Raw genomic sequence first — 25840 nt, 5'->3', positions numbered from 1 at the left:
ACCTTAATCTCCAAAATCTGGATTCACTCCTAGATTAGGGCCCGTTCCTGTAGCTGGGGTGGTTTCTGGGGGTGGTCACTTCTTGCCATCACATCATTGCATGGTTCCACCATCCGGCGGCTATGGCTGGGCTGGCAGGGGCTGCGGGTCGGGATCGAGGGGCACTGCCAGAGCTGGGGGGAGTTTGCCCAATGCTCACCCCACACAAAGACTGAGCTGGAGGTGGCACGTGGCTGCGCCTGGCACTGCCGGGAGCCGAGGGACTCGGCCGGAGCAGGGCCAGCCTGGAGCTCAGCTGCCGCAGAGGACACAGATGGGAGGCAATTTCCTTCTGCCCTGCTGCACCGTGCATGCTACTGCCTGGGTCGGAGCTGCCAGCCGCTGCCAGCCGCTGCCGGGGACCAGCTGCTGCCAGACCTGGGGGGATGCTGCCACCCCCCCATTCCTCAGCGGTCCACACGCTCGGGCCACCCTGCTCACAGTCTGAGGCCCCCACTCGGGCCCTGACAGAGCCCTGCCTCGCTGCCAGCACACAGGTCGCCGTGCCATGAGTGCAGCTCGCTGGGCTGCCAGGAGCCCTCTGGCCCCGCAGGGCCCCAGACTCAGCCCCACCCGCAGCAGCAGGGCCACCTCACGGTCCCCCGTACTCCCCTGCCCCTCGTCCTGCGCCCCTGCCGGAGAGCGAGCTACGGCCTGGGGAGGTGCCGGGGGAGTGGGGCCTTGAGCAGGTCGGGGTGGGGGTGTCGGCCTGCAGGGAGGAGGTGGGGCTGGAGCAGGGTGCGGGGCCTCTGGAGCCAGGCCTGAGCGGGTGAGATAAGGAGCAGGAGGCATCGCCCAGAGCTGATGGCTCCTGGGCCAGCCCCCAGCCCCTGCCTCCTACCCAGCAGCTCCGAGGGTGCAGGGACGGGGTCCTGGGCAGGGGCACAGCGGGGTCACGGAGCCAGGCACAGCCCCCCGCCCTGCCTGCCTGGTCGGGTGCTGGCTGCTTGGAGCAGGTGTGCTACAGGCGCTGCACAGAGCAGGCGGCGGCGGGGGGGGGGGGTTACTCAACCCCTCCCGGGTGCTAAGCCAATCCCAACACCCTGGGCCATGCTCCCAACTCCTTTCTTCCCCTCCAGGAGGCCCCAGCCCACCCTGCCCCATGGCTAGCTGGGCCCAGCTGCTGTCGAGCTCCGGGGTTGGCAGGGATCTGGCTCCATGTCCCAAGCGCCCTCCTGCAGTAAGCATGCTAGAAAACCTCTCCCAGCCATCTCGCTGCCCCGGCATTCACCGGGCACTCAGTGTGGCGCATCTATTTCAGAGAGGGACTTCTGGGCGAGATGGAAACCGAGAGCCTGCCTGGCACACGGACACTCGCCGCCCCAAGCTGCCTTCCCTCCTGCTGCAATGGATACAGGAGCCTCCTTCCCCTGCCTGTCCTAACCTGTGGTCTGGTCAAACAGCTGCTGCACCCCACCCCAGAGGTGGCTGCATTTCAGTGGTGAGCAAAGGATACAGTCCCAGCTACCAGTCCTCCAGGATGGAAAATGCCACCACCAAGACTGGGCTCTGGCAATTTGCATGTAGGCAAATCAGGTTTCTGCTGTCTCTTGCCCACCCCACACCCACCCCTGCTCATTCCTGTGTGGGGAGGGACATAGAATATCAGGGTTGGAAGGGACCTCAGGAGGTATCTAGTCCAACCCCCTGCTCAAAGCAGGACCAATCCCCAACTAAATCATCCCAGCCAGGGCTTTATCAAGCCGGGCCTTAAAAACCTCTAAGGAAGAAGATTCCACCACCTCCCTAGGGAACCCATTCCAGTGCTTCACCACCCTCCTAGTGAAATAGTGTTTCCTAATATCCAACCTAGACCTCCCACACTGCAACTTGAGACCATTACTCCTTGTTCTGTCATCTGGTACCATTGAGAACAGTCTAGATCCATCCCCTTTGGAACCCCCCTTCAGGTAGTTGAAAGCAGCTATCAAATCCCCCCTCATTCTTCTCTTCTGCAGGCTAAACAATCCCAGTTCCCTCAGCCTCTCCTCGTAAGTCATGTGCTCCAGCCCCCTAATCATGTTTGTTGCCCTCCGCTGGACTCTCTCCAATTTGTCCACATCCTTCTTGTAGTGTGGGGCCCAAAACTGGATACAGTACTCCAGATAGGGCCTCACCAACGTCGAATAGAGGGGAATGATCACATCCCTCGATCTGCTGGCAATGCCCCTACTTATACAGCCCAAAATGCCGTTAGCTTTCTTGGCAACAAGGGCACACTGCTGACTCCTATCCAGCTTCTCGTCCACTGTGCTTTTCTGCAGAACTGCTGCCCAGCCATTCGGTCCCTAGTCTGTAGCAGTGCATGGGATTCTTCCGTCCTAAGTGCAGGACTCTGCACTTGTCCTTGCTGAACCTCATCAGGTTTCCTTTGGCCCAATCCTCTAATTTGTCATAAACCAGAGCCACTGGCCCTGCTCCAAGCACTAGTCAAGACCCAGTTCTAGGCACGGAGCTCAAGGGCAGAAGGAACCACGTCGGTGACTGTCCTGTCTGATGCCCTGTCACCCTGTCTGGCATGGCCCAATGTCACCCAGGTGCCCTGTACTGAGCCCTAGAATGTGTGTCTGGCAGTGGGGCTGGCTCTGAGAGCAGCACTGCCCAGTGCCCCTTCACCACCCTGCCATACACGTGCCTGGCTTCTCACCGGTTCTCGTTCCCCGCTAGGTACTGGCCGGGGGCGTAGGGCATCGTACGGAGATGCGGGGGGCTGAGACAGAAGGGGAGAGGTAACATCCCTTTAAGAGTTAAAGGGGCTCTCATCTCCTCTGAACTAGATCCAGGGGCGGTGGGCAGCGGTGCCATCCCTGATCAGAGGGGACTGGGCTCTGGCACAGCGTCCTGCCTCTCCAAGACCTGCCGGAGCTCTGAGGGACACTGTTCCTTTCACAGGATTGGGCCCTCCAGGACAGCCAGCGCCCAGCCAACTGCCCTTTGGAGAACAAGCTTGGGGGTGCATGGCCCCTTTAAGGGCTCGCGGGGGCTGCGTCACCCATAGATGCCTGACGATGGCCCTGGCCCCAAGTTCTCCTGTGACTTCAGCGTGGCCAGCGATGGAGAATGCAGCCGCCCCTCGGTAAGTTGCTCAGTGGAGGTTTGGCTCCCACTCGGGGCTGGACCCGGAACCCCCTCCAACCACAGGCAAGGGAGGAGAACATCCCAGAAGGTGGCAAGAGCCCTGTGTCCCTCAGGGAGCCAGAGGCCTTCCTGATGCAGGTGCTGAGCCCTGAAGCATGAGAGCTGATGCCCCTTCCCGTAGCTCACACAGCCACCCCACCGGTCACACGCTCAGCCAGCCCCCTGTAAACGCAGCCTCAGGTCCCGACTCTGCAGGCCCTGGGGCAGGGAGCTCCATGGGTCACACTGCCGGGTCTGGCAATCCATGCTGCTCAGAATAACCGGACCTGTCTCTAGCCCCACGCTGGCCCTGTCTGCCCTGGGACATGACACCCCCAGGCAGGGCTGAGCACCCCAGGCCCTGCCCTCTCTCCCAAATCCCCCAGACCCCCGGCACTGACCTTTCCGGCTGCTAGCGCCAAATCACCACCCAGCGCCCATGCGCTCCAAGCCCGTCCCGTCTGGAAGCTCCAGCCTCGCTGAGCCCAGCTCAAGTCCTCTGCTCACCCCCCCTCACACACAGGGCAATGGGCGTGACTGACCGGTGCCCGGCCGGGCGCCCTCTGCCAGCGCCACCCCATCACGGACCCATCCTCCCCCCGGCAGCGGCTGGAGGCTGAGGCCAGACAGACTGGCAGTACGGTGCGAGTGTTTAACCGCCCGAGGAATTAACTGTTGGAACAATTTCCCCAGGGTCGGGTGGATTCTCCAGGGCTGGCGACCTAAACTGAAGTTGGCTGCTTGTCTAACAGGAGTTACGGGGGCAGGGCTCTGGCCTGGGCTGTACAGGGGGTCAGACCAGGTCGCAACGGCCCCTTCTGGCCTTGGGATCTAGGCGCTCCAGCCCCACAGCAGCTCGGGGATCCCCCCCATCCCACGGAGCTCAGCGGCTCTCACACCTCCTCTTGTTGCCCGGGGTTAGGGACCCAGGGACCCCCGCACTGAGCAGGGTCTTAACCCTGCATCACACTGTGCCCTGACTGGGTCAGCCTGGCTGCTGACCCCAGGGCAGAGCCCCCCATCCCTACGGGGGGGGGTCAGTGGCCCCAAGGGAGGAGAGACCCCCCCACGTCTCTACAGGGGGGGTCAGTGGCCCCAAGGGAGGAGAGACCCCCCCTGTCTCTACGGGGGGGGTCAGTGGCCCCAAGGGAGGAGAGACCCCCCCACGTCCCCCAGCAGAGGCCAAGGTCTTCCCCAGTAGAGGCTCCGGCTCCTTTAAGCGGGGGGGCGGGGGGTTACATCAGCTGCCACATGGTTACTCCTCGGCCCTGCCCAACCACATGCCGGGTGGAAAATTACTGAGATGGGGACCCCTTGCCCCGCCCCCGCTCGGGGTCCCCCGCTACGTCCGACCCCCGCCCCGGCCCCTGGGTCTCCCTACCCTGCCCCGCCCCCAGCGGGCGGAGCACGGCCCCCGTGGGAATGGGGGGGGCTACCCAGGCTGGCTCCGGGGGCGTCGCTCCGGCCCCCGCCGGGCTCGCCGAGCCTGAGAGCAACTAAGGTAACCAAGGAGCGGGGCTACCCTGGGGCCCCACGTACCAGCGCCCCCTCCCTGGGCACCGCCCCCTCCCCATGAACCACCCCCTCCCTGGGCACCGCCCCCCGGGCATCCCCCGTCCTCGGGCACCGCCCCTCCCCATGCCCTGCCCCCGGGCATCCCCCCGCAAGTACCAGCCCCCCCCAGCACCGCCCCCCCAGCGGTGCTGGAGCAATGTTGACAGTGGGGGTGCAGATGATGGGAACCATGGAAACCACGGATTCCCTGTTTGATGTTACCGCTCCGAGCCAGGGGTGCGGCAGCCCCCTAGTTCCAGCACCACTGAGCCCCCCCCAGCGCCTGAGATATCCCCCTCCCCGTGTGCCGACCCCCCCCCAGCGCTCCGAGACCCGGGGCCAGCTCCGCCCGGGCTCCCCGCAGCACGTCCCTGCCGGGCCGGCGCCCCCCAGCCCGACCCTTGCCGGCCCCCAGACCCTGTGGTGCCTCCCCCGCTGGCTCTGCGCCCCCCGCTCCCCCCCGGCTCTGCGCCCCTCCTTCTCTGCGCCCCCCGCTCCCCCCCGGCTCTGCGCCCCCCGGCTCTGCGCCCCCCGCTCCCCCCGGCTCTGCGCCCCCCCGGCTCTGCGCCCCCCGATCCCTCCCGGCTCCGCGCTCCCCGCTCCCCACTGGCTCTGCGCCCCTGCGCCCGCCCCGGCTCCGCCCCTTACCTTCTCCATGCCGCCCGGGGCCGGCTCGCAGCCCGGCCAGGTGGATCCCCGCGCGGACGTTGCGTCAGCCCCGGTCCAGCCCGCGGGCCCCGCTGCTCCTTCCCCGCCCGGGCTCCGCTGGGGACGCAGCGGCTGCTTCGCGGCGGCTTCTGCTGCCGAGTTGCAGGAAAGTTTGGGAGGCTGGGGGGCAAAAGCAGGCAAGCCCCGCCCCCCGCCGGCCCCGCCCCCCGCCGGCCGGCTCCCTCCCCGACCCCCCGCTCCGCGGCCCCGCTCCCTCCCGGGGGCTGGGGGAGTGTGCTCCGTGCTCCGCGCTCCTTCAGTGCGTGTGTAAACACAGCCCGGTGTGGGGCGGGGGCGGGGAGCTGAGCCCGCCACGGGCACGCAGAGCCATGGACACACACAGACACACACACACAGCCCTGCACACAGATATACACACACACACACACACTGCCCTGGACACACACACACACCACCCTGGACACACACACACACACTGCCCTGGAGACACACATACACACACACACACACAGAGCCCTGCACACAGATATACACACACACACGCCTGGAGACACACAGCTACACACCGCCCCGGGGACACACAGAGCCATGGACACACATAGATGCACACACACTGCCCTGGAGACCGGTGGTCAGGGACACACACACACACATAGAGCCTGGGACACACACAGATACACACACACCGCCCTGGAGACCGGCGGTCAGGGACACACACACACACACAGAACCAGGGACACACACAGATACACACACACTGCCCTGGATACCAGCGGTCAGGGACACACACACAGAACCAGGGACACACACAGATACACACACACCGCCCTGGAGACCGGCGGTCAGGGACACACACACACACACAGAACCAGGGACACACACAGATACACACACACCGCCCTGGAGACCGGCAGTCAGGGACACACACACACACACACAGAACCAGGGACACACACAGATACACACACACACACAGAACCAGGGACACACATAGATGCACACACACTGCCCTGGAGACCGGTGGTCAGGGACACACACACACACACACACATAGAGCCTGGGACACACACAGATACACACACACCGCCCTGGAGACCGGCGGTCAGGGACACACACACACACACAGACCCAGGGACACACACAGATACACACACACCGCCCTGGAGACCGGCGGTCAGGGACACACACACACACACACACAGAGCCATGGACACACACAGATACACACACACTGCCCTGGAGACCGGTGGTCAGGGACACACACACACACACACACACACACACAGAGCCATGGACACACACAGATACACACACACCGCCCTGGAGACTGGCGGTCAGGGACACACACAGATATACACACACACACACACACAGAACCAGGGACACACACAGATACACACACACTGCCCTGGAGACCAGCAGTCAGGGACACACACACACACACAGAACCAGGGACACACACAGATACACACACACACAGAGCCAGGGACACACACAGATACACACACACCGCCCTGGAGACCGGCGGTCAGGGACCCCCCCCCCACATCCCGCCTGGGGCAGACACACACGCAGCACCATGGACAGACCCCAAGCCCTGCCCGAGGCTCTGCACCCGCCCGGGCTCGCTGGGCCCGGCTCTACTCCGCTCGGCCGAGCTTGGGAGGCGGGGAGCGCGCCCCGAGCCTGGCAAGCCCGGGGGCTGCAGACGCGCGCTGGGCTGGGCTCCGAGCAGGCGGCGGCAGGAGGCCCCCCTCGCCCTCCCCCCAAATCCGGACCAGATGTTTCCAGTGAAGCGCATGAGGCCGGGACGCAGATGGGGCTGCGCAGCCCCCGGCTGGGCTGATTCCCCCTGCCGCGCTCTGAGTGAATTAGGCCGGAGAATTTGCTAACTCCGCTTTCCGCTGCCTGCCCTCCCCTGAGCCCCAGCGCCCCCGTGTAAACGCTGGCGTCATGTGCGCTCTGCCCTCTGCCGAACGGGACAGGGCCCAGCCGGGTGCCTGCGAGTCACCATCGGCTTCGCTTTCATGTCGCGCCTTCCTTGCCAAGTGCTGCGGAAATGTGTGTTTGGATGACCCGTCTCTCCTGCCCCCTGCCAGTGACATGCAGCCACCTCCGGAGTGGAGCCAGCTGCGGCACAGCAGCTCTGGGGGCACAGGCCAAGTGGAGTGCCGGCTGGGCTGGGGGCGGTTGGGAGGCCAGGTCATGCCCCCAAGGGGGTTAGCAGGGACAGCTGGGCTGACACCGAGCCCCAGACCCGCAGTGCCACCTTCTGGGCCCCCGTCACTACTGTCTGTGGCACCGCGCCCCTAGCCTCCCGTGGGGACAGTGGGGTCACCACTAACGCTGGACCTGCCACCCAGCTCTGAACGAGGCCCAGTCTGGCCTGGCAAATGTGCTCTGGCGAGGTCACGGCCCCGGGGGGCTGCAGGTAGCCGGTGTCTCCGTGGGCGTCTCCATTTCTGCCCTCAGCTGCACAGGTGCCCGGGTTCTCCAGTGCTGCTCCTGGCCAGTGCTCTCCAGCCCGTTCGCCCAGAGGGCACAGGCTGTGTGCTGCCCCCACGCTGCATGCAGGCGGCGTCTCTTCGGGGCAAGGGCGGGACAGTGCTGCTGCTCCTGCTGTCTCTGCTTTCAGTCTGGGGGCCTGGCGGAAGTGGGAACTTACCCACAGCAGGGGAGGGAAGAAGCCAGCGGAACCAGCCCTTACAGCCCCCCTACCTCCACGCCACACCTGGGCTGCGGGCCGGCTGCTGCTCTGCGTCTGGTCTAAGGGAGCTCCCTGGCTGCTTCACACCTGCCTCCCGCCCCCACACCTCCCTGCACCCAGGAGCGGGGACCCCCATTCCTCAGCTCTCACCACTAGGCCAGACTCCTCGGTGTCCAGAGAATGGGGCTGAGTCCCTGACGAAATCCTCCGAGCTGTGCTGGGCACAGCAATGCCATGGGGTCGATGTGCCCGTGGGTGGGGGCAGGTCTGGGCTGGCCTTTCTCTGTGGTGCAAAGGTTCTGCTCTGAGCCTGGCATTTAACACCCCAAGGACTGAGGGGCCCACGTTGGGGTGAGAGCTCTGGGACCCTGAGGCTGCGAGGCCAATGCACTGAGCATTTCCTTTTCCTTTGTTAAAACCTAGGAAGCGCCGTCCCAGAACGTGGCAGGAAGGAGGGTGCTGCCCAGCGACGCATTTCAGCCAGATCAGGGAACAGCAAAGTGAGCCATGGTGCATATGCCATCTCTGCTTTGCCATCTGCTGCACGCTAACATCTGCCTTTCCGCGCTGTGCCCACACAATGCACTGTGACAGCAACGGGTCTTCTGTCTCCTTAAGCACACCTGTGCCGTAGCTTGTCGTGCTGCTGCGAAGGCCTGGCGGGCTGTGGAAGGCATGGATCTGAACCGTACGGTGAACAGGGCTACCGGGATCGCGGGGACTGGGCTGGCTGCTCTGCACAGGGGTGAGCCTGCCCACAGACAGTAACGGACCGGCACACTTGGGGTCCGCAGCACAGAGCAGGGGACGAAGCTGCCTGGCTGCCTTTGCTCCAGGACAGTTCTTGTAAGGCTGTAATGGCTTTAAGGGAATTCTCACCCGAGTCTGAACCACTGGCAGGCCATATCCACCTCGCCTTCCTACTTCTGAGCTGCCAGGACCAACGCTGAGCAGCTCCCCGGGGGTAAATAGCCAGAGGGCCCTTGTGCGCTACCCGCTAGCAGGTAGTGCCGGGCCCTGCTTGCAAGCTGCAGCCCCGCTCCTCTCCAAGGAATCGCGCTCTACAGCCCAGTCCCACTTACCTCCCCGTTTGAAAGGAGAGCTGCCCAGGAACACACCTGACACACACTGGGCAGTTTTGATGACTACAAGTGGATAAAATCCTGAATTCCAGAAGGTTTAGTTCAGGTTCCCAGAGCCCGTTAGCCAGGCTGGCTGTTCAGAAGGGTGAATCAGCAGAGAACTAATACAGGGCTTTCTTTTACCACGGTTAAAAGCCATTAAAATGTCAATTTTAGATAACTCTGATAAGGCCGTATTCTGCTAGTACCTTACTCCACAGGAAGTAGAGGGGGTTCAAAGAAGGGAGACAAGAATGAGGGGCCTGGATAAACTCAGCTGAAGAGAGACAGAAAAGACGGGAGGTGAAAAGAGAGCGGGCGAATCAGAGGAGACAGGACAGAAGTGGATGAATGGAATACACCAGCTAAATGGGAATGTTTGTTCCCCCTGTGTCTGAGCACAAGAATAAAGGGGCAGTTCAGTGACAACGAAAGTGGACAAACTCAAAACGAAGAAAAGGAAATACACAAATATCCGGTGGAACTCACTGCCACTGGATGTCACTGAGGCCATAACTTAGCAAGATTTGAAAATCGATCAGACATTTCTCTGGATAGTGAGACTGAGTTATAACAGCAAATACTAAACCAGAGCCAAGAGTTTTAGAAGGAATATTACCACCCCCACTCCCCCGAAGGGACCATCTAATCTGGCTCCTGTATAGCACAGGCCAGAGAACTTCATCAAGAGATGGAGACTCCACCACTCGATATTAGAAATGTGTCTCTGTCTCCTTTACTTTGTGCACTGGTGACGGTGCCTTTTGCTCAGAGGATATGGAACAACGGATTCACTGCAGGAATTAAAGGTGCAGGCACACATCAGGAAACAGTGTTCGATGCCGATGATGTAATATTGTTTTTATCTAAACCAAATATTTCCCTAAAAATCATTTCTAGAGAAGTGCAGGACATTGGGAAAGCGTCTGGATTTAAAGTCAATTACGCCAAATCTGAAATGTTACCTAAAAACTTCCAGACTCTGAAAAGTCTCTCCTCCCAAAAACATCTGGGTACAAAATGGGCAACAATTTCTGTAAGATAGGAGGGAATTCAAATCTCAGACAGCCTAGAATTGCTCTATGATTTAAATGTGAAGACACGGCGTCAGCAAATGAACAGGGCGCTGGAGGGCTTGAGGAAGCCTGCGATTTTTGGGTTGGGAAGAATAGCCACAGTCAGAAAGACTCTTCTGCCAAGGATAGCTTTCCTCTTTCAAAATCTCTGTTGTTACCCCAGATAAAACCCTAGCAGGAACACAGAGGATGTTGTTAGAATTTATACGAAATAAGAAAAGACCAGGGAAGAGAGAAGATGCTTTGTACAAGCCCATGGAACAGGGTGGGCTCAGTGTTTCAAATCTTCTCTGGTACCATCAAGCTAGCCAGCTCAAAGCAGTACGGGGGCGCTCTAACGCCGACAAACCCTGGGTCTTTATGGAATAAGAAAATTGGAGCAGTGTAAACATCCCTCGGCTACCACAGATTGATAAAAAAAAATCCCACCAGAAATTTACACACTACCTTTAGCAGAGGCGGCTCTGTGGGTTTGGGCTAGAACTAGAGATCAGGTCAGTTCTTTTCCCTCACCAATGACACCCACTGAAAATAATCCAGATCTTAACGCAAATCAGGAACCAGAGAGCTTCAAAGATCGGGAGAGCCCTGGACTGCACGCGGGTGGCCAGCCATTTAGTAAAGACACTTTTCTAACTTATTTAGGGATCAAAACTAACTTTAACTGGCCCATTTCCCCCTGGTACTATACTTCAAGTCAGGCGTTAGGTTTCCCAACTTTCTAGAACACCTAGACAGCTGGCTAACTTGAATAGAAGCCATGGCGCCTGGTCAGTTAGGAAACACAAAACTAGAACTAATTCAAACCAGCCTTTGCAGGTAGCTTTCCTAACAAAAAAAGTGTCCATATGTTACCTGCTGGGAAAAGGATGTGGGGAGACAAATTACCCCAGAGACAGGGCCAGCTCTAGGCACCAGCAAACCAAGCACGCGCTTGGGGCGGCACAATTTCAGGGGCAGCACGGTTCTGGACACTTTTTTTTTTTTTTGCTTTGGCAGTTGCGCTCCCAGAGGTTTTTTTTTTTTTTTTTTTTTTTTTGCTTTGGGAGGCAAAAATCCGAGAGCCGGCCCTGCCCAGAGGAATGGGGCTTGATCCGGAAAAAGAGGACACTGGTGACCTCAGTCTGCAGCACAAAACCGAGAACGTCTTTAAGACATGGTTTCAGTGGTACCTCGCCCAAGGCAGGTTAAAAACACACTGAATGGGGATGCAGGTTGGGGAAATGGTGGTGCAGAGGTGGAGGACCTGGCCAGTCGTTGGAGAGTCTTGGGATGCAATCCGTACCCAAACATCCCAAACGGCTGGTAATCCTCCTGGGGCTTTCTAGCAGAAAGGGTCACACGGAGGGATGAAGAATTAACCTCTCAGCTGCTAGTGGCTGCTTGGCTGTTAGTGGCCTCTCAGTCCTCACTGGAAAAAGAAAAACAGCCCAACCACCGAGGAATGGTTACAAAACGTGGGAGGTTGTGGCTATGGAAAAATGATGTGCCCAGCAAAACAGACGGTAGATAGACACTTACGTATCTGGTTACCTTTATTCAGTACACAGCCAAAGTACATTCTCCTGCTGAACACCCAGCACACCTGGCCAGTGTTTTTTGAATATTAACATTTAAGAGCCATACCTGGTCTTGTAAATATGTGTATAGAGAGATTTCACTGAACTGAATCAAAGGCCTAGAAACAACACAGGTGTTTGATGATGCTCACTCTGCAATACGGTGATGCCCTGTTAAGTAGAAGGATCTGACGTTGTCCAATGTCTCTTTAGGCACAAGCTCACTGTTGTAATGATGGTTGAGTTTCTGCTATTTGCATGGCAGGATTTGTGAGCGTGTTAACACTACTGAACTGCGGAGGTTTTTTGTTGTGAAAGAAGAAGAAATCAGGACATTTCTAGCCTTTGTGGTTGCAGCAAAACACTTGAAAATGTGAACCATAGAGCCTCAAAAACTAGAGGACAAATGAAAATCATCCAAAATTTAAAGAAAGAGAAAGAAACATGGGCTGATCTGTGAGCGAATTTGTCTGGCTTCAGCTTCCAGCCCTGGGTCCTCGGCCAGCCTTTCTCTGCTCGGCTGAGAGCCCGCTCGTGCCGGATTTTCTCCCTGGGAAGGTCCTTACGCCTCTCACCGAGTCACTCGCTCTTGGTTTGCACAAGCTGAACAGCCCGAGCTCTCCGGCTCTTGCTGCCAGAGGTTTTCTCCAGCCCTCCATTCTGCTTTTGCACCTTCTCCAATTTTCTCAACATCCTTTGAAAAACATGGACCCCAGAACTGGCTGCAGTGCCCAGAATCCATCTCCCCAATGGCGTATGCAGAGGTGAACTCCCCTCCCTGCCCCCACTCTCCTGTCAGATCCTCCCTTGGGCTCACAGCATGGCCCTGGGAGCTCTCGGGGAGTTTCTGTCCACTCTGCCCCCTGGCCCCTTCCCAGGATACAATCTCCCCCTCGTCTGCGGGTGTGGCTGGAATCCCTTGTTCCTGCAGGTAGGACCTGGCTTCTGGCTGTTTCAGCAAACCTCTAATGATGAGAGCTGAGGCTGAGACCATCACGGGGGCAGATTATCTTACCTCTGCTGCCGGGGGCTCGGGCCCCTTCCCCTGGGCAGTGGGTACTGGCCGCTGTTGAGCTAGCGGGACCTGGGGTCTGACCCAACCTGGCAGTTCCATGTTCCCACGCGTGGGGCCCCTTGCAGATCTCACAGCATTAGGCCTTGGATTCCTCACCCCCACATTTCACCAGGATGTTTCAATGCACCCAGACCCCTGGGCCCTGCTTTCTGACCACCTCGAGGACGTCTGCAATGTTCCTCAGCCCCGTCCCCGGGCTGCAGAGACCTCGCCCTCCTAGGCAGAGTGACAGGGAGGAAGGCGGGGGGCATGTGGCATTAATCTGGCACCCGTCGGTGGTTGGTAGCTGCAAGCTAGAGTCACGGTGCCCTGCCCAATGGGCGGAAAGCACCCCAGTGCAGAGCGCCTGGCACAGGACCTAGGCATGGCCTGGCTCACGCACAGCAGGGAACGAGTTTGTTCCCACCTCTGGTACAAATAGCCGAAGACGATCCCTTCCCCGCCCCGCCCCGCCCCTTGCAGACTCCAGCCCCTCTCATGCACAGGTGGCCCGGCCCCCCACAAGCTGGCTTGGCTGGCGCTGCGATGCGGCTCCCAGACCAGGCAGATCCCGCAGTGTGGCCCAGATGAGCCTGTCACAGCCAATGTTCCTGCTGCCACGTCTTGCCGCCCGCTGACGAGTGGCACAGCACAGCACGGTGCCATCTGGGGATGGCAGACGGCGCTGAGACACCCAGGCCACGCTCACCAACCACGAGGAGCAGCGCCCTGCCCGCAGCACCCAGGCTGCCATGTGCCTCCCTGTCACGGAGTCCCCGGGCGATGCTCTGGAACTGCTCCCTACAAAGCCAGGCAGGACTCTGGTGAAATCTCCTCTCTGTGAGCAGACTGACCTTGGAGCATTCAGCATCCCCTGCCCCTCCGTGCGCTCCCCACAGCGAGCCCGCCCAGGCGGGGTCCTGGGGAAACCACAGGGTCCTGCACCCCCACTTCGCAGTCAGACGTGACTCTCAGCCAGCCAGTAACACAGAGGTTTATTACATTAGCTGACAGGAACAAGGTCTAAAACAGAGCTTGTAGGTACAGAGAACAGGACCCCTCAGCCGGGTCTATTCTGGGGCCCAGCGAGCCAGACCCCCACGTCTGCACTTACCCCTCGTCCACAGCCAGCTCCAGACTGAAACCCCCTCCAGTCCCTCTTCCTCTGGGCTTTGTTCCTTTCCCGGGCCAGGAGCTCACCTGATCTCTTTGTTCTCCAACACCTTTAGCATCCCCTTGCAGGGGGGAAGGGCCTGGCCATTAGTTGCCAGGAGACAGAGTGTCGGCCATTTATGTGCACTGGCCCTTTGCTCTGCAACAATCTCACCCCCTAGAGACAAGAAATGCACAGGGGAAACTGAGGCACACACACAGTTTTCAGAGAAAACATTAAGAACAGTCCCACTTTGTCACACTCCCCCTGCATCACACCTGCCCCGTCCCCCCATCCCCTCCCAACTAACATCTCTGAACCCTGGCTTCACACTCCCAGCTCCGGAGAGTCAAGGCCCAGCCCCCTTGTGAGCTCCCCAGGGCTGCCCCTTTCCTCCCAGGCCCCCCAAGACCACACTCAAGCCAACCCCTCCTCTGCCAGCTGCCTCCTGAACACCTCAGCCCCCCGGGCTCCACGAGTGGAGGGGCCTGTGCCCCTGGCTCCCTGAGGAGATGGCCAGGGGGCTGGTGGGCTTGGAGGGTTTGTCCCCAGCTGTACAGAGCGACTGTGATGCTCTCGCTGTGAGGCAGCAGCAGGCCGGGCTGGGGTCCCCTGGAAGCAGCGTTGACCTTGCATCCCTCCCTCAGCTCCTGCTGCACCCCACTGCCTGCTGCGGCTTTGCAGGGGAAGGTTTCTGTGGCCATTCCCCTGAAGAGCAGCAAAGGCCCAGTCTCTCTGCTGGCGTGAGCAGTGCCAGGGCCCCCAGCTGGCCCCAATCCTACCATGTGGTGCCAGCCACTGGGCCTGGTCCCTCTGCGGGCAAAGTGCTGCGAGCCACAGGGGGCTCTGAGGGGGCAGGGCCTGGGGTAGTCTGCGGCACCAGCCCAGTTCCTCTGCCCTTGTTGGTTTCCTCTCAGCAGGGCAGCACCAGGCTCCCACTGCCTGGTGCAGCCAGGCCTGGGGCACGACTCTGAGATGCAGCCACTGCTTGGGGGGAGCCCAGCCGGGGAGGTGCAGGGCCAGGTCCTGGCACCCCAGCTGCTGCTCACGAAGGCCTGGCAGGGGGTTATTGATACCAATGGATTAGCCACCCCCATCTCCCCTGCCCCCCTGGCACCACGGCCTCCCTCCCCCTGGGCCTGCCGAGCGAGGCCTCGGGGCAGCTGAGGGATGGTGACTACGTGACGACATGGCATTGCCACAGGGGGACTGCAGCCCTGGGCCTGAGTGACTGGAGGGAGACCGTTGGCTGGACCCGCCCTGGCATAAATCACTGGGGTGCCCTCAGCTTGGGCAGCTGCCCCGGTCAGCTCCCCACAGTGACTGCAATGGGGAGAGGGCAGGCAGTGGGGGGGGGCTGGGACGGCCGGGGGGGGGGCATTGGTCTGCGAGCCACCCTGTTCACACCGATGCCCCAGTGCCACCAGCCCAGGCCCCTTCCCCTGCTGGCGTGGGGCCATCTCCAGCCCGGCAGAGCCCCCAGCCGAAGCCCAGGCACGTTTCTTGTGACAGCTTTTTGGTCGCCTAGGAAACCCCCCCGGGGGGGGCAGTGTTCAATAGGGCCACAATTGATTGTTGTGGGTGGTGGGGAGGAGTCTGAGGGGGTCTGAGGCCTTGCCAGACGCTTTGGGATCTGAGATGGAAAGCACCAGGTGGGGGGGGGGGTGCTTGTGCATCTAGCAGGGCAGAAACGCCCCTCCGCCTCCCCCCCCCGGCACAGGCCTGAATGCCAGGTGCCCAGACATGGCATCAGCCCTCTGCACTGGGGGCGAATTTCCCCTCCTAAGCTCGCCTGCCCCCCGAGAGCTAAGGGGGCCCAGGTGGGTTTGATCACATGCCTCCCGAGCACTTGTAAGGGGGCTGGTTTGGGATGCAAGGTGCTCAGGCAGGGGTAGTCGGCTTTCGGGGAGGTGGGGGCCCGCTGGGTTCTGGGGCTGTGCTGAACGTGGCGTGTCCCAGAGCGGCAGGGTTAGATCCCAGCGCTAGGCCTCTGCCTTTCCCCTATTTATCCCAGTGGAGCTGGGACCGGGTCCAGGTGCCATTAGAGACGCCCCACCCCGCTGCTCCTTTCCCCACCCCTGGGTGCAGCGGGGATGCAGTGGAGCAGGGGTGAAAAGTGCCAGGTTCCAGATGCAGCATGAGTCGGAGGGGGGGGAACCGGTCGAAATCATCCCCTTGTCCCCAGCCTCTGCGGGTGCTAGCCAGCCCCGAGACCCCAGCTCTCCCTCGGCCCCACTGCTGCAGCCAGGGGCGGCTCTAGGCATTTTGCTGCCTCAAGCACGGCGGCTTGCCTGCGGAGGGTCCGCTGGTCCCGGCAAGCCGCCGAAGGCAGCCTGCCTGCCGCCCTCGCGCCGACCGGCAGAGCGCCCCCCATGGCATGCCGCCCCAGTGCAGCCCAGGCCCCAGCGCTGCCTGCTAGGGGCCAGGCTCCCGGTCTCTGAATGCAGCAGAACCAGTTTGCCGGCTGCTCAGGTGCTGAGCAATAAGGAATTGGAGCTATTGCCTTGACCTTCCCCTCCCTTTGGGGGAAAGGGGCAGCCCTGCCTGTGGGGAGGAGGGAGAGGGGAGGAGCGGGAGGAGTGGTGCCCCCAGTGGTGCCCGCCCCCTGGTGGGGCGTTCGGTGATCGCCTGCTCCCAGAGGGAGTGGGGGGCACTAACCCCGGGCAGTCAGGGAGTGGGGGGATCAGTCCGTTTTATTCTGCTGGGATTCTGGGGTCTCTCATTCTCAGAGGAAAGCCGGACCCTTCGGTGTCTGTGCTGGGGGTGGGTGGGAATGTGCCTTGTACCCGCCCCGTGCAGGGCCCACACCAAAGCTCGGCCTCAGGGGTGTGGGCGGCTCTGCAGTGGGGCTGGCCGTGGTGTGGGCCCTGCCGGGGGACGTGCGAAGCGCCCCAAGGTGCGGGTGACTGCACGTCTCTCTAGCACTGGCAGGGGGCGCTGGTTTGGGGGCCGATTCCCGGCCTCACTGATCTCATGTGGCAGCGAGTTCCCAACCCATAGGCCCCAGCTGCATGGTGGGGAACACTCCTGCATTCTCTGTCTGGGCTTCTGTGGCCTCTCCCCTCCCACTCCCCCGCCCGCCCCACTGTGCTTGACCCATGGTAAGTTGGAGGGCGCGACCCACATCTCTACCCTGGTCATTAGAGGGTATTGCTCAACCCCCAGCTCTCTGAAGTAACCAGTTCCACCGCCCTCAGGCGAGACCCTTTCCAGGCCCCTGACTGCATCCGGCTCTGAGCCCCTCTGTTCTGCCAGAGACAGGACGTCCAGACCTGTCCACAGCTGCGCCCCGTGGCTTTCGGCAACATTTCCCGTATTTCTCTTCCCCCTCTGCTTGTTTGCTTTCCTGCCCCAGCGACGGCCCATGCAGAGCCTGTGACGGTGCTGCCTGTAGGAGCCAGCTACGGTCACTCAATTAGGGTGAACTGCAAACAGAACGGGACAGACCAACCCCAAACGCTGGTGGTTATTCCAATACTTAGATTTACCAACCAGCACAGAACAGCTCCTGTGTTACCTCACTGGTTACACAGAAGTTCAAACACCACAGTTCCCTTAAAGTGCCCAGCCTCAGGCCTCCTTCCAGACACACCTGTCAAACGTATGATGATAATTACTGAAAATCTTATCTCATCATATAAAAGAAAAGGTTCTTCCAACACCAAAGGATCAGCCACACACCCAGGTCCAATTATAACTTAGATCTGACCCAAAATACACGCTAAAGCCAATTCTTATTAACTAAGCTAAAATGTATTAAAAAAGAAAAGAGAGAGAGAGTTGGTTAAAAGATCAATATTCAGACAGACTTGAATTCAATTCTTGAGGTTCAGATACACAGCAGAGATGAGCTTGTAGTTGCCAAAAGTCCTTTTCAAGGACTATAGTCCATGGGTTATAGTTCAATGTCCATATTCAGGGTGACTCCAGTCAGTGACTGGGGATCTCAATCCTTATGGCTTAAGGTTTCCCCCTCTTGAAACCCAAAGCAGATCTGAGATGAAGCAGGATTGTGTCCCAGGTTCTTATGTTTCCAGCAGCCTTTTGGCCTGAGAAAACAATAGGCTTAACTCTCCTTCTCCCAAACATCCTGGCAATTAGCACAGGGTAATTTATCCATTAACAGTTCAGACACAGGTTACCACAACCTTCAAAGAGACACAGAGACAATAATACTATTTCACTCAAGTATCTTCCTAAATGTTAATATTTCTTTTTGGATCTTTGAATCAAAGCTCTAGCAATAGACAAGACTTGTTTGCTTACATCACAAGTAGGGTGACCAGATGTCCCGATTTTATAGGGACAGTCCCAATATTTTGGGGGGGGGTTATATTACCCCCCAGGCCCTGTCCCAATTTTTCACGCTTGCTATCTGGTCACCGTAATCACAAGGCCTGAGCAAACATCTACCCTTGAGATCTCTAACAATGCAGACTTGCATTTCAAAGCTCTGTTTATTTACATATCTTCCTAACCAATTCTTAAGGTTCAGCCAGGGTCAGGTCAGTCTGTGAGTCCATTACCTCTTTCTGGCCCTGTCATCTTTCAAGGAGATATTAGATCAGACTCATAGCGTCACAGAGCCCCACACCGAGCGGCCTGCAGGGTGCATGACCCCGGCTCTGCAGGAACTGCTCAGCCAACGTGCAGGGCTTTGCCTTGCTCAGCAGCGCGCTCCAGCTGCCATTCTGCCGGGCTGGGGCTCTGGGGGGGACAGGGAGCAGATGCCAGGTCCAGGCACCACGTAAGTGCTGCTTACATAGCGTAAGTGGTGCCTTGTGCTGACATCAGCCCTCTGCACTGGGGTGAATTTCCCTCCTCGGCACCCGCCATCCCCGAGAGCGAAGAGATCCCAGGGGGGGTTGATCTCTTCTCCAGGGCTCGACTAATCACAGTCGTTTTGGGTCGGCTGCAGATTTAGCTTCCTCTCCTTCCAGATTGTTAATAAACGTGGTAACAGCATGAGCCAGGTACAGAATATGGGGACCGATACAGGACATCTAGGCCTGGGACAGAACCCTTGGGCCGATACAGGACATCAGGGCCCAGTACAGAACCCTGGGGCCGATACAGGACATCCAGGCCTGGGACAGAACCCTTGGGCCGATACAGGACATCAGGGCCCAGTACAGAACCCTGGGGCCGATACAGGACATCCAGGCCTGGGACAGAACCCTGGGGCCGATACAGGATGTCAGGGCCCAGTACAGAACCCTGGGGCCGATACAGGACATCCAGGCCTGGGACAGAACCCTGGGGCCGATACAGGACATCCAGGCCTGGGACAGAACCCTTGGGCTGATACAGGACGTCAGGGCCCAGTACAGAACCCTGGGGCCGATACAGGACATCCAGGCCTGGGACAGAACCCTGGGGCCGATACAGGATGTCAGGGCCTGGGACAGAACAATGGGGACTGTAGTGAGGCGGCCTGCCTCCCAGCCGCTCCTGAGAGGGACGAGCCAGAACAGCCGCCACAGTGGGCGGAGCCACTGCCGCCTGTCCCCGCCCCCTGGAAGTCAAGGGGCGGGACAGGAAGTATAAAGGCCTGGGCCCAGCGCTCAGTTGCTGCCCGGTGGCCGGAGAGGACAGACGCTACTGACCGAGCTTCTGTTGGACCGAGCCTTCCCCGAGCCCGGTACCCCGAGGAGGACTGGCCGAGCCTTCCCCGAGCCCGGTACCCCGAGGAGGACTGGCCGAGCCTTCCCCGAGCCCGGTACCCCGAGGAGAACTGGCCGAGCCTTCCCCGAGCCCGGTACCCCGAGGAGGACTGGCCGAGCCTGCCCCGAGCCCGGTACCCCGAGGAGGACTGGCCGAGCCTGCCCCGAGCCCGGTACCCCGAGGAGGACTGGCCGAGCCTGCCCCGAGCCCGGTACCCCGAGGAGCTGCCCGAGCGTCCCCCCGACCCGTGTCCTGAGGAGCAGCCCGACCTAGCCAGTGCCCAGCGCCCCGAGGAGCCCATGGTGTGGGACCCTGCGGAAGACCCCAGAGATGAGCAGGTACCCATGGAGGGGGAGCTGGGAAGTAGCCCGGGGGTAGCCGACCCCAGTCTGGCTACAGCAGACTTCGAGCCAATGTCGGTGTGTTGCGGTCAGGACCCCACCGACACAGCAGCAGACTAACTGCCGCTGCTAGGGCCCCGGGCTGGGACACAGTGGAGTGGGTGGGCCTGTGTCCCCCCTGCCACCCCACTCACGGGTGGCATCTCCCCCTCACACCAGTGCTCAGACATAGAAGCCTGGGCTTACCTGTTGTGCGTTTGCTCAGCTCCTGCCTGAGGACCTGAGCCCTTGAACTGCTGCTTGTTGCCCCGCCCTGACCTAGGGCTAGGGCTTTACTGACTTTGTTTGCTCAGCCCCTGCCTGAGGGTCTAAGCCCAGAACTACTGTTTGTTGTCCCGCCCTGACTGAGGGCTTGGGCTTAAATTACTGTTTGTTTTGCTCAGCCCCTGCCTGAGGCCTGAGCCCGTGACCTACTATTTGCTGCCCCACCCTGACCTAGGGCTTGGACTCTGGGGACCGAACTGCTTCCTAGCCTCATGTAGTGAGGCGGCGACTCTTACAGGGACCGATACAGGACATCCAGGCCCAGTACAGAACATGGGAACCGATACAGGACATCCAGACCTGGGACAGAACCCTTGGGCCGATACAGGATGTCAGGCCTGGGACAGAACACTGGGGCCTCGGGTTCCCTGTCAGCATTTCACCATGTTGGGACCTGAGCAGTTCTCCACACCCTGGGTTTTGTCCCCAGCTGGTTTCAGACCCAGGACAACAGTTTCCCTCTTGAACCATGCTGCCCCCCGTCACGAGTCCCCGGGCGCTGCTCTGGAGCTGCTCCCCACAAAGCCAGGCAGGACTCTGGGGAGCCTCCTCTCCCTCGGAGCAGCCTGTCTGCAGGGCAAGAAGCTCACACGGCTTCACCTCCTGGGTCTCTCCTTGGAGCATTCAGCATCCTCTGCCCCTCCGTGGTCCTGGGGGCCACGGGTCCTGCACCCCAACTTCGCAGTCAGACGTGACTCTCAGCCAGCCAGTGACACAGAGGTTTATTTAGACAACAGGAACACAGTCTAAAACAGAGCTTGCTGGTACAGACAACAGGACCCCCTCTACAAACATCTGGGGCTCCCAGGGAGGCCACAGCCCCGTTGGGAAGCCCAAGCCCCATTGGGGTGCCCCTCTCCATTTCCCAGCCAGCTCCAAACTGAAACTCCCTCCAGCCTCTCACTCAGCCTCCCCCCGGCTCCTCCCCCAGCCTTTGTGTCCTTTGTCCAGGTTCCCGGGCAGAGGTGTTACCTGGTCTCCAACCCCCCTCCTGGGTTCTCAGGTTACATGCTCAGGTATCCTCCCTTCCCCAAGGCAGCCGTCCCAGTCCCAGCACAACTCCCCTGCAACCTTCCCCGGGCAACACTCCCCACTCAGCATTCAACGAACACAGTAAGAACATTCCCACTTCCTCACATACATGGACATCCTGAGTTGCCCCGACTGTATCTTGATCGTCCGGTGTTTGTGAATTGCTCCTTTAAAGTCAGCTCCGCTCGGCTTCCCCGCTAGCCCAGGAGGGCTGGGCCAGTCCCTGCCAGGATCACCCTCCGGCAATGCAGAATTAGCTCCTCTGCACCCTCCCATGTGTCGAGTAATTGCCAATTTCCGATGACGGCTCTGCCTTAGCCTCCGTCCTGCCATAGGCTGGGCGAGCCGGGCCCTGGGCGCTAGGCAGGCGCTTTCCATGGACATGCCTAGGGGTCTGCACAGGTCCTGGGATGCCAGCAGCCCACGCCCGGCTGCCAGCCCCCCATGGGCACCCATAGCCAGGCACCCAGCCCTCCATGGGCTCCCGTGCCCGGCCACCCAGCTCCCCACGGCTCCCAGCTATGGCTCAACTCCCCAGCTCCACCGGCTGCAGGCCACACAAGCCCTGCCCCCATGGCCTTCTGGCCCTGCTGTCCCTCTGCAGGTTAGTGATAGGCACAGCCACGGACACGCCAGTATTCACAGATCTGCTGTTCCCAAAGGAACAGTGCACCCAGCTTACCAGTATTGGTTTATTTAACAAAGCCCAGGGCCACCTGTCTCTGGGCGGCCCTGACACAGCCCCGAGTGCAGTGGGCACATATCAAATCAAATGTCACCAAGTTGCTGTCCCGTCTAGCAGAGCATCGTTCCCCACAGCCCCCGCGGTCCTGGGATCCCCTCCTCAGGGAAGGGCACCCCGAGCAGCCCAGCCGTCTGGCTTTATTCAGCACCAGGCCCCCCTGCTGTCTGTGTCCCCCGGTAATTGCCTCTCCTGTCCACCCGCAGTCCCTGCATTCCTCCCCCTCCTTCCCAGCGCCTCCCGCCTCCGCCATCAGCTGTTCCGCGTGTGCAGGAGGCGCTGGTGGGGGGAGCCCCCCGATGGGAACCCTCCCCCACCGCAGGGAACATGCTGCCACCCTGGGGGCCACAGCGGGGGGGGGCAATGTGTCCCCGTTGGCACATGAGTCAAACTGCCTCCCGCTGACAATCGAGAGCTCTGGGGCCTCACGGCCCCAGAGCAGGGGGGTGTCCAGAACAGTTCTCTCTGAGTCCCTCGGCCACTCCCACCGTGTCCCCCGTTTCCCTGGCAGGCTGAGCGGCCGGTGGGCGGGATGCAGGATGGCTCGGAGACGCCCTCGCGGCCCGAAGAGGAAGGGATTGGGGTTTGCGGTCTGTGCAGCTCTGCAGACCGGTCTGTGCGGTCTGTGCAGCACTTGGGAGAAAGCCGCCTGGGTTAAATCCCCACAGCCTCTTGTTCCTTCCGCCTCCCAGCCCCCGCGCCGAGCCCTCGCGGGAACACAGCAGCAAGCCCAGGGCCAAGCAATCCTTCCGGAGAGCCTGCAGCGGGACCACAGGGCCTCTTCTGCCTCCAGCCGGCACAGGGAGCCGCCTGCATCTGCCCCCAGCCTGGGCACTGCGACCCTCCCAGCTGGCAGAAAGCCCCCTGTGCCCACCGCAGCCCACGCTGCCCCAGCCAACATCCCAGGATGTGCTGGGACCCGGCGCTGGCTTGCCCACGGTGCTCTGCGCTGCACAAGCGTGGCCCTGCGGAGCCGTGCTCCGGGGAGATGCGTCTAAGCTTCCTGGAGGGTGCGTCTGTCTGCGTCCAGCCCCCTCCTGCTGCCCCGCTGCACCATCACACTTCCTGGCCCGTTCGTGGCCCGGCTCTCGGCTCCTGGCAGGCCCCGGGGGTCGCTCACCCCCCGGCTCTGTCAGGCCGCGGAAGCAAACCAGCCGCACAGAAGTGCAAGAGCCGATGTGCCGCTCACCCGCCTCTCAGCTGATTCGGGCATATGCCTCTCAGGGGCAAGGCGGGCAGCTTTATGCCTTCCAGGGCCTGGCTCCCCGGCGGGCCACACCACTGGCCAGCATAGCCAGAGCCCAGCGAGCCCCTGCCATCCCGACACAGCCCTGGGCAGGGGCCAGCAACGAGCCGTGGGAGACAGGGCTGCTCTGCCTGCCCCCAGTGCTGTACCCAGGCACCGCTCCGGGGCGCTCACGTGCCAGGAAGGGGGTGCGTCCGGGGTGCTGGGGTCCCCAGGCAGTTCCTTATCCCCTTTGTGCCTAGCTGTGGGGTGAGGAAATCCCAGGGCAGACGTCTCGGCCAGTCCCTGCTCTGGCCCAAACCGTCCCGCAGACCCCGGCACTGTCCCCTTGTCTCTCACTCCCGTCAGGCCAGTGCCCGGCGGCCCCCCCGTGAGCCACTCCTGGGAAGCACTGGCCATGGCTCCTGGGAGTTTTTGTCCCGCCCTCCTCCCCCGCTGCCCTACAGAGCTGTGGGGCAGGGCCTGGCGTGCCTGAGCCATAGTCGCAGGAACTGCCCCAGCCCGGGAGGGGGGAAGCTGTCTGAAAAGCAGCATTAGAAAACTTGTAATGTCCTCTGGGTCAGATCGTGCTGGGACAGACGCTGCAGGGCTGACTCTGGCCCCATTGTGCCTCCCCCCAGTACCGGTCTCCATTCGGCCCTGGAGTAGCTCAGAGCAGCCGCAAGGTGGCTCTGAATTGCCCTAGGCTGGGAGGGCCCTAGCCAGACATTGCTGGAGCACCACACACCCAGGCCATGCTCCCTTCCCCTGGCCTCTGCCCCCTTGTGCCCCACAGCAGGGTGCCAGGGGAGCCCGCCTCTGGGGAGCACGGCATGGGGCCGACACACCTTTGCCAGCCTACCTGGGCCCAGTGAGGTCTCCTGGCAGAGAACACAGGGCACAAGTCACTGCTCTAATCCTCAACTCCCTGCCCCCAGCCCTGTGCCCTCTCCCGTAGGCTCAGGTCTGGGCCACCCACCTTACCCCAGTGGGGGCCTGTGGCCAAGAGGACTTCCCGCCGTGCCCGGCCCTTCCTGGGGCTCTCCTGCCTCGGCAGGGGGCACAGGGCTGCTTCCCCATTCCTCCTGTGGGAAGCCAACAGCTGAAAAGTCTGGGGCGGCCCAAAATAGCCGCCCGCCTGCCTGGGCGAGCTATCCCGTGACAGCTCCCCAGAGAGCCGGCAGCAGCTGGGAGGCAGCACCTGACCCGGCCACTCGAATTCAGCTGCAGAGTCCCCGGGGCCAGCGCAAGCCAGGAGGGGGTGCTCGCACCCTGCATTAGCCCGCGGGAGCTTCGCTTCCTGAGCACAGCATGGCGTGGCCGGTGACAGGAGCCCCATGGAGACCCCACGGCCCCAGTCGCTGGGTGCTTGGCGATGGGGCGGGGTGGCCGGCCTGTATGTCGAGAGGCACTTGGGCCTGTATTCATCACAGCCTCCTGCGCGCGAGAGGGGCCCTGGTGGGGCTGGGACGAATGGACCTGTGAGTCCCCGGAGTGCCCACCGGGCCTGCTGCGGGCGGGGTGAGCCATCTGCCCGCTCCCAGCTCGGTGCTCCATCCCCGGCACAGCCCCAGAGGGGACCAGCCTGCCCCTGCCCCCCGCTGTCACTGCTTGCACTGTGCCAGCGCCCACAGGCTCCCAGCAGGGCCCACTGCACCGGGTGCCCAACGCTGCCCCAAGGAGCTCGCCGCCTGCCTCGAGGGGTGGGCAGGGGGCTGCGCTGGCTCCAGCACTGGAAGGGTTAAGCCAAGTCTCAAGGGGGCCAGGCAGACTTCAGCACAGTTCCCCGGACTGCCCTGCATCCCACAGACCCTGCCCAGCGCAGACGTTTTGGGGGCACCCGCAGCCCCATGGATCCAGGGAGCCCCTGCTCTGGGATCCCCCCATGAGGCCTGCGCTCTGGAGGGGCTGGGTGCTTTCTCTGGGGCTCGAGGGAACCAGTGGGCTTGGTGCATGATGCCACAATCTCAGTTCCTGTCTGTGCACTGCCCGAAACCCAGCGATCCTGAGACTGCCCAAACCGCAGCGGGGACGGGGAGTTGGCAGGCATTTCTGGGACAAGGCCAGAGGGATGCTGGGAACAAGTGGGGGTCCCCCGCCAGCCCAGATGTGCAACATAAAAACATTCTCCAAACGGAAACCTCCAGATTCCCCTGGCGACTTTTTACAGAACACAGTTTAGCCTATGGAACTCACTGCCACCAGACAGCACAGAGCCGTGGCTGGGGCGGCCAGAAGGGACCATCCTGGTCATCTGGGCTGGCCTCCCGCATGCCCAGGCAGTAACGTGGCTCCTTGGGGCAAGGATCTTCGCAGGGTTCAGAGGCGCATGGAGTGATCCATGGGGTGCTCTGAGAGGGAGGTGGGCAGAGGGTCAGATCCAGAGTGGTGCAGAGGGTCCAGGGTGCAGAGGCCCTGGGCTGAGGTGGGTTCACATGTTGGGGGAATTCAGGGAAATTCTGG

General features: G+C 61.1%; 1 protein-coding gene across 2 annotated transcripts in view; it reads right to left on the bottom strand.

The window, feature by feature from the left end:
- Positions 1–5507, bottom strand: part of SLC6A9 (solute carrier family 6 member 9) — a 45052-nt gene extending 39545 nt beyond the window's left edge. The window contains exon 1 of one of the 2 annotated variants that reach the window (XM_039485970.1): positions 5359–5507. The gene's annotated coding sequence lies outside the window, so the exon portion shown is untranslated. Of the gene's footprint in view, positions 1–3557; positions 3637–5358 lie in introns of those variants that run through there. The other variant, XM_039485971.1, reaches the window with a different exon arrangement.
- Between the last annotated feature and the right edge of the window lie 20333 nt (positions 5508–25840).

The sequence above is a fragment of the Mauremys reevesii genome, linkage group 8 (genome assembly GCF_016161935.1).
Source record: "Mauremys reevesii isolate NIE-2019 linkage group 8, ASM1616193v1, whole genome shotgun sequence".
NCBI lineage: Eukaryota > Metazoa > Chordata > Testudines > Geoemydidae > Mauremys > Mauremys reevesii.
The sequence above is the reverse complement of the archived record's forward strand: the minus strand, read 5'-3'. Positions and strand labels throughout refer to the sequence as shown.